At 40.8% G+C, this 14,355-nt stretch overlaps 1 protein-coding gene across 2 annotated transcripts in view; it reads left to right on the top strand.

Moving 5' to 3' along the window:
• Positions 1 to 14,355, top strand: part of DTX3 (deltex E3 ubiquitin ligase 3) — a 177,619-nt gene that overhangs the window by 1,303 nt on the left and 161,961 nt on the right. The window lies entirely within an intron of this gene.

The raw sequence follows: 14,355 nt of genomic DNA, 5'->3' as shown, positions 1-14,355 counted from the left end.
CTTTGGCAAACCCTCCGTTTTTTGTAGATGTTGGCACCGGCTAGATTAGAAGATAGTTCCTTGGAGGTTTAGGAGTGTTTGTAAACCATTGTTGGCTCTGGAGATACAGGTGATGTTATTGATTCATATATTGCTCTTCGTAGATCAGCCTTACTCAACCAGGGTTCCCGAGTAAGGAGCAATTTCTTATTCTTAGATTAGTATCCACTGATAAATATGATATATTTTAGTTATCTGTAAGGATGGGGGTGTTATTTCCAATGAACTCAAGTGTAAGGGACATTCTACCCACTGACCATCACACTGATGATGAGCTGTAGATATCAAAATTATTAGCAAGGGTTCCCTGAGACCAGAAAGTTCTTTCAAGGGTTTCTCCATGTTAAATACACTATATTACCCAAAGTATTGGGACGCCTGTCTTTACACGCACGTGAACTTTAATGGCATCCCAGTCTTAGTCCATAGGGTTCAATATTGAGTTGGCCCACCCTTTGCAGCTATAACAGCTTCAACTCTTCTTAGAAGGCTGTCCACAATGTTTAGGAGTGTGTCTATGGGAATATTTGACCATTCTTCCAGAAGCGTATTTGTGAGGTCAGACACTGATGTTGGACGAGAAGGCTTGGCTCACAGTCTCCGCTCGAATTCATCCCAAAGGGTGTACTATCAAGTTGAGGTCAGGACTCTGTGCAGGCCAGTCAAGTTCCTCCTCCCCAAACTCGCTCATCCGTGTCTTTATGGACGTTGCTTTGTGCACTGGTGTGCAGTCATGTTGGAACAGGAAGGGACCATCCCCAAACTGTTCCCACAAAGTTGGGAGCATGAAATTGTCCAAAATGTCTTGGTATACTGATGCTTTAAAAGTTCCCTTCACTGGAACTAAGGGGCCAAGCCCAACCCCAGAAAAACAATCCCACGCCATAATCCCCCTTCACCAAACGAATTGGACCGTACACAAAGCAAGGTTCACAAAGACATGGATGAGCGAGTTTGGGGTGGAGGAACTTGACTGGCCTGCACAGAGTCTTGACCTCAACCCGATAGAACACCTTTGGGATGAATTGTCGGGGAGACTGTGAGCCAGGCCTTCACGTCCACATCAGTACCTGACCTCACAAATGCACTTCTGGAAGAATGGTCAAACATTCCCATAGACACACTCCTAAACCTTGTGGACAGCCTTCCCAGAAGAGTTGAAGCTGTTATAGCTGCAAAGGGTAAGCCAACCCAATATTGAACCCTACGGACTAAGTCTGGGATGCCATTAAAGTTCATGTGCGTGTAAAGGCAGGTGTCCCAATACTTTTGGTAATATAGTCTATCTTAACAAGGGGAATGCTGCCGCTGAGATTGAGGAGACATCATGAGAAATGTAGGAAGATAAAACTTTTGACACTTTAGGACATCCTTTTTCAACCCTTTTAACAGTAGAGAACCCTTGAAATAATTTTCAGGTTTTAGAGAACCCCTGATAACAAGTATTATTTCTACAGCTCACATGACATTAATGTGAACATTAAGTTGGGGACATAGGAATAAATTACATTATTATTATTTTACAGGCCAATTTTGTAGCGCCAATAGTTTGTGCAGCGCTTTACAATATAAAGGGAGACAATACAGCAACAATACAAGAGGGTTAGGAGGGCCCTGCTCCTGCGAGCTTACCATCTAATAGGGAAGGGCTGGTAAAACTGATGGTAAAAACAGAAGATTCGGTTGTTAGCTGAAGGCAGGATAGGCCTCTCTAAAGAGATGAGTTCTCAGGGATTGCTTAAATGTGGACAGAGTAGGAGATAGCTGAATAGATTGGGGTAGTGAGTTTCAGAGGACTGGAGAGGCTCTGGAGAAGTCCTGGAGATGAGCATGGGAGGAGGTGACAGAGGACCTAGAGAGTAGGAGGTCTTGTGAGGTGCAGAGAGGACGGTTTGGGTGATATTTGGAGACAAGATTGGTGATGTAGCTAGGGGCAGAGTTGTAAATGGCTTTGTATGTTAATGTTAGTGTTTTGAATTTTATTCGTGAGGGATACTAAGCATATTCGACACCCAGGTCTGCTTTTTACAGCAAAACTATTGGCAGTAATACTGAAATCAAAGAACTTATTAATAGCCAGAAAAGAAACAAATGCTGTGAAAATTGTAGAGCACCTATACATTAGTGGTCAGTAAAGTGCTCATTTTAGGTTGGTGGAGAGTGACATGTCCATTGGATTGGTGATCAGTGGAGCAGGGTCCCCTTTAGGCTTCATTTACACCATATGAAGAAATGTGAGTTTTTTTGCACAAAAACAATTGTTCTCTATGTGCCCTGTTCAGACCACAACACTGGTACCGCGTGTGGATTTTTTCTTTAACATGTATAAAACTCACTGAAACACGCATGAAGGTAAACTCATATCACTACAAGCAAAATTTGCGTGTCAGTTTCCATCAGTTTTTCTGTGGGTATGGTGTGAATGAGGCCTAAGATTGGTGGTCAGTGGGAAGAATACCCTTTCTACAGCTAGCTGAAAATATAACTGGTATAAGTAATACCTTATCTGATAGAAAGACATTGCTCAAGGAACCCCTATCAACCTCTGCAGAGACCTTCGTGTTCCACAGAACCCTGGTTGAGAGACTACTTCAGGAGGTCAAGCATCATATGTAGTGGGAAAATAATCAGCAATGACAAGCTAAGTTCACCTTTTCTAGGAAAAAGGCTATGAAGTGAAAGTGTAAGTAAAGCCCCCTATGGTTTTCAGACAAGGAAGCTGCCATCTTTGCCTCTGTTTAATCTACAACTGCCATGATGCTGCACATGTGATCAGTTATGACATAGGCCATTGGATGGTTTGCCAGTTTGGTGGAGAGCACAACCAATGGGAATCTTAAATTTCCGGCACGTGTTGTAAATTAAACTGTTTTATGGATGGGTTTACTTCTGCTTTAACCACTTGCCTACAGGGCACCTACACCCCCTTCCTGCCCATGCAATTTTTCAGCTTTCAGCGCTGTCGCACTTTGAATGACAATTGCGCGGTCATCTACACTGTACCCAAATGAAATTTTTATAATTTTCTTCACACAAATAGAGCTTTCTTTTGGTGGTATTTAATCACTGCTGGGTTTTTTATTTTTTTACTAAAAAAAAACAAAAAAGACCAAAAATTAAAAAAAAAAACTTTTACAAAACTTACTGACTGAAGCTAAGTAAAAGAAATAAGTAATTTTTCTCCTTCACTGATGTGCGCTGGTGAGGCGGCACTGATATGCGGAACTGGTGGGCAATGATGAGGTGGCACTGATGAGGCAGCACTGATGAGGAGGCACTAATATGCTGCACTTATGGGCACTGATAGGAGGCACTGATAGGCGGCACTGGTGGGCACTGATAGGCGGCATTGATGGGTGGCATTGATGGGCGACACTGATGGACAGCAGTGATGGGCAGCACTGATAGGCAGCACTGATAGCCAGCACTGACTGGCATCACTAATGGGCACTGATTGGTGGCACTTGTGGGCAGTGGTGGGCACTGATTGCTGGAACTGCTGGGCACTGATTGCTTGCACAGATTGGTGACACTGTGGCGCTATAATATAATCAGGACACTGATGATCAGTGCCCCAATTACATGTTTTGTTGTTCCCTGCGAGGAGATGCTGCTGATCGGCTCTCCTCGCCACACACACTCTCAGTGTGAGGCGAGGAGCGCCGATCACCCGCATCTCTGTGTTTACATGTGACCGGCTGTCATTAGACACAGCCGATTACATGGTTAAAGAGCCAAGGACGCGGCTCCTTACAGAGATCGGGGTCGTGTGGTGTCCTAGCAACACGGCGTGGCTCTCCCAGGCGCCGCCATTTGACGGTGGGTGGGCGGCAACTGGTTAAGGGGCTCCAGTAGGTATTAAAATGGTGCAGCTTTGTAAAATGTTCATTAATACTATTGTCATACCAGTAGGCCATTTGCCCCCCCCCCCCCCCCCCCAATCCAAAGAACTCCCAGTTACCATTCCCCACAGCCTGTCGCTTTTCACTCCTGTATAGCTGGGAATGAGCATCCAATGGTTTTCAAGTCCTATCACCAAGGTAGGACATGGGGATTGCTAACTGGTAGTTTTGTGGCTAGGCTTATCTGGGACACCCAAATGGCCTAAAGGTATGTAAATACAATTTTTGAACATTTGCTAAAGCTGCACAGTTTCGTAATACCTACTGGGGCCCTGGACTGAATAGGCTATTTTCTGGAAAAGGTGAACTTAGCCTTTGTACTGTTTTGTGAAGGACATACATTCGGCTCGGTTCACAAAGATAGCACACTAGGAGAAGGATCATTATTTTTAAATTAAGTGACAGTTATTTTCAGTTGAGTTCAATGAGATTTGAAAATTACAGGTTAAGATAAAGATGTTTATCCTCCTGCTGAAGCTTGGTTATTTGAGGCAAACCCTATGGTTGATGTGGATACATTATGGGAGAATTTAGGAACCAGGAGTATTTTATAGACAGCCAGGGGGATTTCTCAGAAATTGACATGTGTTATATGTTTAGTTGACAAATTTTTTACCTGCAGTCTGAAAATTAAAAAGTGAAGGTTACATCGAATCCCTACATCCTAAGGTGTAATATTGTTTAAAAGAAAGTTTTAATGCACATCTTTACCTGTGTTTACCAATTTTCTGCAATTGTGTGCCTTCTCTGTTGCATTTTTAATGTTCATTGTACTACAAAATACAATATTACCTATTTCCTGAGAGCATATATTTTGTGTTATTATGTCGTTGTTAACCTTAAAGTAATTTTTATATTTTATCTCATTTATTTCAATCCAATCTATTTGTACATATTTGAAAAAAAACAAAAAAGACTATACTTTTAAAGTACCCAGGGGTCTATTTTACCTGCTAGCAGTGTTAATTTTGACGTCAAATTTCGATTTAGTCATAGTCTTTTGACTAAAATGCCATTTTAGTTTTAATTGTATAATAGTTATCTGAATTGTTTTAGTTTTAGTTAACTAAAATCTCCAGTACAATACAGTTGACTATAGTTGTAGCTATTTAGTTATAATCTACTAAAATCAAATTGATTTAGTTAAATTGTAATGCATTGTTTATTTCTTTAGAATCTTCAACCTCATTATATACTCCTGGAGTAAAAATCTAATAACCTGGTATTAAGGTTTGAACATGCACTACAGGCACAGATTTAGCCGTGATATAGAATATCTTTATAAATAAAACCAAGGTTCATAAACAGACAAAAATATTGCCTTTTGACAAACAGAAGTGCAATATTAAAATATTAACAGAAGAAAAGGCGCCTCTAAGTGCAGAATTAAAAAGTTTAATTTACCCAAAAAAGATTAAAAACACTTACAGGATATAAGAATGAAGGTAGCTTTTCACGTGTTTTTAAGGCAGGTGATCTGGCATCAGGAAGGTCCCAGTGTGTTATAGGTTTCCAGGGGTATCGATATGCAGCAGCAGAAGATCCCAGATGGAAGCCACAAGCTCTGGAAGCACTGGTGGAGCAATCGCGCTGTCAGAGTCAGCGTGGAACGTGAATCCCAGAAATGACATCAACAGGAGGGGACGACAACCAGCGTCAACCGGCAGTAGGTCATCAAAATGGGATGCGTTTCGGAAACTGTTGCAGAATTCTACATCTATATGCCAGCCATAGGTGCCATATGTCACTGGCAGCCTGAGCTCTGTATTCCCCCTTTATGTCTGTTTTGTGATGTCATGATTTGTCCTGTTATACTTGTTTTCCCTCGCTGTGCAAAGGATACATTTTGTGCTTTTCTGTGCAGCCATCTATGTCCATAAAGCACAGTATATTGTAATCCTGGGATAATGTTGCACTATTCTCCTTCTCCACTCCCGCCCATAGTCCCACTCATAGCCTGCCCACAGATTATAAGAAGCTATGCTTCTGCTAACCCGTAGTCATTGGTTTGAAGAAGGAACCAATCAGCAGTTCCGAAACGCGTCCCATTTCGATGGCCTACTTCCGGTTTACGGTCCACACTGGTTGTCGTCCGCTCCTGCTGATGTCCTTTCCGGGATTCACGTTCCACGCTGACTCTCACAGCGCGATTGCTCCATCAGTGCTTCCATCTGATTGTCACCCTGGGATCTTCTGCTGCTGCATATCGACACCCCTGGAAACCTATAACACACTGCGACCTTGCTGATGCCGGATCATCTGCCTTAAAAACATGTGAAATGCTCCCTTCATTCTTATATCCTGTAAGTGTTTTTTAATCCTTTTTGGGGAAATTAAACGTTTTAATTCTGCACTTGGAGGCGTTTTATCTTCTGTTTGTCTTTTACTAGAGATTGCTCCCCTCTTTGAGTGTTGCCCTAAGTGTTTGAAGACCTCATCATTTGAATACCTCTACTAAATATAGACATTATATGCCTGATCCTGCTATTCAGAGCGCCCTTATACACACTCTTTATCAAAATTAAAATATATATAAAAAAAAACAAAACAAAAAAAACTGTAAACTCTATTGGCCATTGCACATATTACCTGAATACAGGATGGATTTGACTTAAATCAAGTCGATTTAAATCACTAGTAAAAAGACTAGTTAGTGGGAATACTTTAGCAGTCCCACTATTGTTATTCGATTTTATTTATTTTTATTATTATTATTATTTATTATTTAATTTTATTCCGTACATTTTTTGGCTCTGCGTAACTTCTGCATACTTTTAGCTATTAAAACCATTCAACTATTAAAATGTTCGTCTCTTTCAGCTGATGATGGGACTTTTTCAACTTTTTTTCTACCATTTATACTTTTTAAAATATTAAGCTTTTTATCACTTTTTTTTAACATTGAAGTCAATGGGAGCATGCTTCAGATTCTTAATCTTCTTCTGCTCCCAAAAGTTTCAGCTCCTTCATACTTTCACCTACAGATGCCAAATAAACTTTAAAATGTTCACAAAATATTCAGCTATCTGGCTATATCTTTTCAGTTTGATATCTTTTACAGTTTTTGTGAAAAAGCTTTTTGTTTAGAGGTCATTTCAGGAAATTTTAGCCATTATTCAGAGTGTACTGTGTTTGTTTTGTTGCCATGGTTACCAAAGCTTCTGTTATACACAGCGGGGGAGGTGGCTGGAGCATCTCAGCTCTGATTACAGAGCCCGGGGGAGGGGACAGACACACCATGTACTGATTTATAATAGAGGAATATGAAGGGGCAGTTTTGATGGTGGCAATATGATGGGGCAGTTTTGATGGGACAATTATGATGGGGCAGTTTTGATGGGGCAGTTTTGATGGTGGCAATATGAAGGGGCAGTTTTGATGGTGGCAATATGATGGGGACAGTTTTGATGGGGCAGTTTTGATGGCAGTATAATGGGGGCAGTTTTGCTGGGGGTCGTTTTAGCAATTCAGCTATTCAGCATTCCCACGCATTTTCCCCAGGAAATGCATTTTCTAGTACTATAAATCATTTTTAACCACTTCCCTACCCGCGTATAGACATATGACGTCCACAGATGGGATCTCCCATCCTGGGTGGACGTCATATGACGGCCTCAGGTTCCCGGCCGTCTAGGGGGCGCGTGCGCGCGCGCCCGCCGCATTGGTCGGGACCCGGTGCGTGTGCCCGGCGGCCGCGATGTCCGCCGGGCACCCGCGATTGCCCATTAACCGGGCCGGACCATGGATCTGTGTGTGTGAACACACAGATCCACGTCCTGTCAGTTGTGAGGAGAGCGATCTGTGTTCCCAGTACAGCGGAACACTGATCAGTCTCCTCCCCTTGTACGTCCCTGCCCCCTACAGTTAGAAACACTCCCTTAAGAAACATAGTTAACCCCTTGTGTCCCCCTAGTGGTTAAACCCTTCACTTCCTGTCACATTTACACAGTAATCAATGCAATTTTATAGCATTGATCGCTGTATAAATGTGAATGGTCCCAAAAATGTGTCAAAAGTGTCCAATGTGTCCGCCATAATGTCACAGTCATGAAAAAAAATTGCGATCGCCGCTATTACTAGTAAAAAAAGAAAATAAATTAAAAAAAAAAAAAAATGCCATAAATCTATCCCGTATTTTTGTAGACGCTATAACTTCTGCGCAAACCAATCAATATACGCTTATTGCGATTTTTTTTTTTTTTTTTTTTTTTTTTTACCAAAAATATGTAAAAGAATACGTATCGGCCGAAACTGAGGAAAAATTTTTTTTTTTTTTTAAATTGGGATATTTATTATAGCAAAAAGTAAAAAATATTGTGTTTTTTTCAAAATTGTCGCTCTTCTTTTGTTTATAGCGCAAAAAATAAAAAACGCAGAGGTGATCAAATACCACCAAAAGAAAGCTCTATTTGTGATAAAAAAAAAGGACGTCAATTTTGTTTGGGTACAACGTTGCACGACCGCGCAATTGTCGTTTTAAAGTGCGACAGCGCTGAAAACTAAAAATTGGTCTGGGAAGGAAGGGGGTGAAAATGCCCTGTATTGAACCGGTTAAAGAGGAACTGTCATCTCTGTCCCGCAACGGCTCCTCCTCTGACCTGCTGTTAACTCACCGACAGTCCCATTCACTTCAATGGGACGGCTGGTGATGTGGCAGTGACGCAACAAGGTAAGGGACGTGGCAGCAGCAGGTGAATTGGATGCCCGCTAACAGGCGCTACCATGATGGATCTGAAATGACAGGTGCTCTTTAAATATAAGGACTTCTTCTTGCTGGCAGTTAGAATCTTTAACCACTTGACCACTGGGCACTTAAACCCCCTTAATAACCAGACCAATTTTCAGCTTTTGGTGCTCTCATATTTTGAATGACAATTACTCAGTCATGCAACACTGTATCTGTATGAAATGTTTGTCCTTTTTTTCACACAAATAGAGCTTTCTTTTGGTGGTATTTACTCACCGCTGGGTTCTTTATTTGTTGCGCTATAAAAGAAAAAAGACCGAAAAATCTGTAAAAAAATGCATTTTTCTTCATTTCTGTTATAAAATTTTGCAAATTGGTAATTTTTCTTCATATATTTTGGCCAAAATTTATACCGCTGCATATCTTTGGTAAAAATAACCCAAAATGGGTGGATATTATTTGGTCTTTGTGAAAGTTATAGAGTCCACAAGCTATTGTGCGAATATCTGAAAATTGATCACACCTGAAGTACTGACGGCCTATCTAATTTCTTGAGACCCTAACATGCCAGAAAAGTACAAATACCCCCCAAATGACCCCTTTTTGGAAAGAAGACATTCCAGGGTATTTAGAAAGATGCATGGTGAGTTTTTTGAAGTTGTCATTTTTTTCCCACAATTCTTTGCAAAATCAAGTTGTTTTTTTTTTACTTTTTTTTTTTTCACAAAATTGTCATATTAGCAGGTTATTTCTCACACACCGCATATGCATACCACAAATTACACCCCAAAACACATTCTGCTATTACTCCCGAGTATGGCAATACCACATGTGTGAGACTTTTACACAGCGTGACCACATTCAGAGGCCCAACAGGCACGGAGCACCTTCAGGTGTTCTGGAGCGCCCAGGCCAATTCTGACATTTCTCTCCTACATGTAAAAATCATCATTTATTAGCTAGAAAATCACATATATGTTTTTTTTAGCAAAGACCCTAGAGAATACAATGGTGGTCATTGCAACTTTTTATCTTGCATGGTATTTGCACAGCAATTTTTTTAACGCTTTTTTTTGGAAAAAAAACAGTTTTGTGCTTTAATAAAAAACCAAAACAGTAAAGTTAGCCCAATATTTTTGCATAATGTGAAAGATGAAGTTACGCCGAGTAAATAGATACCTAACATGTCACCTTTCAAAATTGCACGCGCTTGTGGAATGGCGCCAAACTTTGCTACTCAAAAATCCCCATAGGCGACGCTTTAAAATTTTTTACTGGTTACATGTTTTGAGTTACAGAGGAGGTCTAGGGCCAAAATCATTGCTCTCGCTCTACCGATCGCAGCGATACCTCACATGTGTGGTTTGAACACTGTTTTCATATGTGGGCGGGACTTACGTATGCGTTCGCTTCTGCATGCGAGCACACAGGGACAGGGGCGCTTTAAAATTTTTATTTTTATTGTTCATTTTACTTTATTTATTTTATTTTGATGCTTTTTTCCAAAAAAAAAAAAAAAAATGTTTTGACCACTTTTATTCCTATTACAAGGAATGTAAACATCCTTGTAATAGGAATATGGCATGACAGGTCCTCTTTACAGTGAGATATGGGGTCAATAAGACCCCACATCTCACCTCTAGGCTGGAAAGCCTGAAATAAAAAAAAAAAAAGATCCTGGCTTCGATCGTAGCGGTGAGTCGGTAGAAGCACCGGAGGGCAGCGGGAGGGGTGACATCCCCTCTCGCCTCCCGTAAGAATGATCAAGCAGTGGAACAGCCTCTATGATCATTCTTATGGTGTAGGGAATCGCCGGCTGAAAAAGCTGATATCTGAATGATGCCTGTAGCTGCAGGCATCATTCAGATATCCCCGCACAAAGTCAAGGACGTTGTATGACGGCCGGCGGGCGGGAAGTGGTTAAAACGCATTTTTTTTTTTTTTTTTTTTTAACACAAAGTTGTCCATTTATACAATATTTATAACACATAGCATAGCATGAAAAAAAACAGTTTTGTGCTTTAATAAAAAACCAAAACAGTAAAGTTAGCCCAATATTTTTGCATAATGTGAAAGATGAAGTTACGCCGAGTAAATAGATACCTAACATGTCACCTTTCAAAATTGCACGCGCTTGTGGAATGGCGCCAAACTTTGCTACTCAAAAATCCCCATAGGCGACGCTTTAAAATTTTTTACTGGTTACATGTTTTGAGTTACAGAGGAGGTCTAGGGCCAAAATCATTGCTCTCGCTCTACCGATCGCAGCGATACCTCACATGTGTGGTTTGAACACTGTTTTCATATGTGGGCGGGACTTACGTATGCGTTCGCTTCTGCATGCGAGCACACAGGGACAGGGGCGCTTTAAAATTTTTATTTTTATTGTTCATTTTACTTTATTTATTTTATTTTGATGCTTTTTTCCAAAAAAAAAAAAAAAAATGTTTTGACCACTTTTATTCCTATTACAAGGAATGTAAACATCCTTGTAATAGGAATATGGCATGACAGGTCCTCTTTACAGTGAGATATGGGGTCAATAAGACCCCACATCTCACCTCTAGGCTGGAAAGCCTGAAATAAAAAAAAAAAAAGATCCTGGCTTCGATCGTAGCGGTGAGTCGGTAGAAGCACCGGAGGGCAGCGGGAGGGGTGACATCCCCTCTCGCCTCCCGTAAGAATGATCAAGCAGTGGAACAGCCTCTATGATCATTCTTATGGTGTAGGGAATCGCCGGCTGAAAAAGCTGATATCTGAATGATGCCTGTAGCTGCAGGCATCATTCAGATATCCCCGCACAAAGTCAAGGACGTTGTATGACGGCCGGCGGGCGGGAAGTGGTTAAAACGCATTTTTTTTTTTTTTTTTTTTTAACACAAAGTTGTCCATTTATACAATATTTATAACACATAGCATGTACATACCAAAAATGACACCCCAAAATAGATTCTCCTACTCCTCCTGAGTACGGCGATACCACATGTGTGAGACTTCCACAGCCTGGCCACATACAGAGGCCGAGTATGGCTGAGCATGGCAGGGTATGGCTGAGCATGGCAGGGTATGGCTGAGTATGGCGGGGTATTGCAGGGTATGGCGGGGTATTGCAGAGTATGGCGGGGTATTGCAGAGTATGGCGGGGTATTGCAGAGTATGGCGGGGTATTGCAGAGTATGGCGGGGTATTGCAGAGTATGGCGGGGTATTGCAGGGTATCGCCGAGTATGACTGGGTATCACCGAGTATTGCAGAGTATGGCTGGGTATTGCAGAGTACTGCGGGGTATGGCTGGGTATTGTGGGGGTATTGCAGAGTATTGTGGGGGTATTGCAGAGTATTGTGGGGGTATTGCAGAGTATTGTGGGACATTGCAGAGTATTGTGGGACATTGCAGAGTATTGTGGGGCATTGCAGAGTATTGCAAGGCATTAGGGATGGCTGAGCATGGATGGATGGATGGCTGGATGTCACTGTGCAGCACTGTGGGCACTACACATCCAGCCCACAGTGCTGCAGCCATCCATCCATCCATCCCCCTCTCCGCTCATAGTGTACCGATCGGTACACAGGAGGGGAGGAGAGGAACCGGCGTCATGAGATGACGCCGGTTTGTTTACATGTGATCGCTCCGTCATTTGACGGAGCAATCACATGGTAAACGCCCGCGATCAGCGGCCATTTACCGGGATCCGTGATGCGCCGGTCCTCCGGACCCAACGGTCACGGATGTGTTCGGGTGCGCACCCCAGGGGGCGCGCGAGAGGGGAATTCTGGGAGGACGTCATAGTATGCCCTCCCAGAGTTAAGCAACCGCCCTGCAGCCGTCATTCGGCTATGGGCCGGTTGTTAAGTGGTTAATATTTGTATACAAAATGAAGGTTTCCTATTTAGAATAATAAGCTGTCAGGTTAGAAAAACAGCGATATCAGAACCGATTCAATCATACAGTTTGTAGTGTACATAGATTTGCAAAACAATGGGATAAAGGAATATTCCTGAACTTTATTTTATCTCATGGTTACTGTGAAATTGTGTGAATGCATCAATGCAGTGAAGGTTCTGAGCTTGCAGAGCTTGAATTCATTGAATGAGTTTACGAAAAATGTAAATATTGCAGAATATACAGCCTCATGTTACATAACTAAGCTCCATTTCACGCTGAATAAACTAAATTATTAATATATCTTAAATAGAAAACTAAAATAGAAGACTATCTTTAGATTTTTACTCCAAAAGCATTTTATTAAAACAAATTTGATAAAAATCAAAAAAATCCAATTAAACTACTTTAGCCCCGGAAGGATTTACCCCCATAATGATCAGGCCATTGTGTCAGTTTAATTGACAATTGCATGGCCTAGAAACGCTGTACACAAATAAAATTTATGTCCTTTTTTTTCCCCACAAATAGAGCTTTCTTTTGGTGGTATTTGATCACCTCTTCGGTTTTTATTTTTTGAGCTATAAACAAAAAAAGAGCGAAATTGTGAGAAAAAAAATTGCAATATTTTTTACATTTTTCTATAATAAATATCCCCAAAAAATGTATAAAAAAACAAATTTCTTCCACAGTTTAGGCCAATATGTATTCTTCTACATATTTTTGGTAAAAAAATCGCAATAAGCATATATTGTTTGGTTTGCGCAAAAGTTATAGCGTCCACAAAATAGGGGATATTTTTATGGCATTTTTTACTAGTAATGGCGGTGATCATCGATTTTTAGTTGGGACTGCGACATTACGGCAGACAGATCGGACACTTTTGACACTTTTTTGGGACCAGTGATATTATTACAGCAATCAGAGCTAAAAATAGCCACTGATCACTGTATAAATGGCACTGGCAGGGAAGGGGTTAACACTAGGGGGGCATTAAGGGGTTAAATGTGTTCCCTGGGAGGTGTTTCTAACTGTGGGGAGAATAGACAGACAGAGAGTACATAGAATTTGCTGTTCCTGATCACTAGGAACAGACGATCTCTCGCTACTCCCCTGTCAGAACGGGGATCTGTTTGTTTACATTGACAGATCTAGGGCTGCAACTAACGATTATTTTCATAATCGATTAGTTGGTCGATTATTGTTTCGATTAATCGATTAATCGGTTAATAACCTTAAAAAAAAAGTGTGGTGTATAATTTAGTTAGTATGTAAAGTTTTTTTAAAAAAAAACAATGTATTCTTAAATATCTCTATGCAGTGGTAAATATAAACAACCAACTATATGGTTAGGGAGCAAAATATTAAATCCACTCTGAGAATAACAGACAGAAGAGATATACTGTATATACACTATTAGAAGAGAAATACAGTTTTTTGGCCAATTTGTTGTTGGGCAGATTAAAAAATACAAATTGCTGCAAAAACAAATTACATGCTTTTCTGCAGCTTCTCCATTGAAGTATATTGAACCAAAAAAGCACCGTTTTGCGTTAAAAAAAAAAAAAAAGTCCCTGACCCTTTCCAAATACGCAGCGGCTGAAAAAAAGTATAGTTGTGAACGTGTCCCATAGAAAACCATGTTAAATGAACTGTAGTGTGTTTCTGCAAAAAGCACCAAAAAACACAAAGATGTAAACCAGGTCTAAAATGTTTAGTAACATAATGGGGTTAAAAAAAACTAAAATGAGCTCTTTATAGTACAAAAAAAGCAAATGATCACTACTGTAAGGGGTTAATTTTTTTAATGTAGAACTGTGAAAGTAATATTTACAGTAGCGATTA

Source organism: Aquarana catesbeiana, linkage group LG02 (genome assembly GCF_042186555.1).
Source record: "Aquarana catesbeiana isolate 2022-GZ linkage group LG02, ASM4218655v1, whole genome shotgun sequence".
Lineage (NCBI taxonomy): Eukaryota > Metazoa > Chordata > Amphibia > Anura > Ranidae > Aquarana > Aquarana catesbeiana.
Note: the sequence above shows the minus strand (reverse complement) of the source record. Positions and strands in the feature narration are given on the sequence as shown.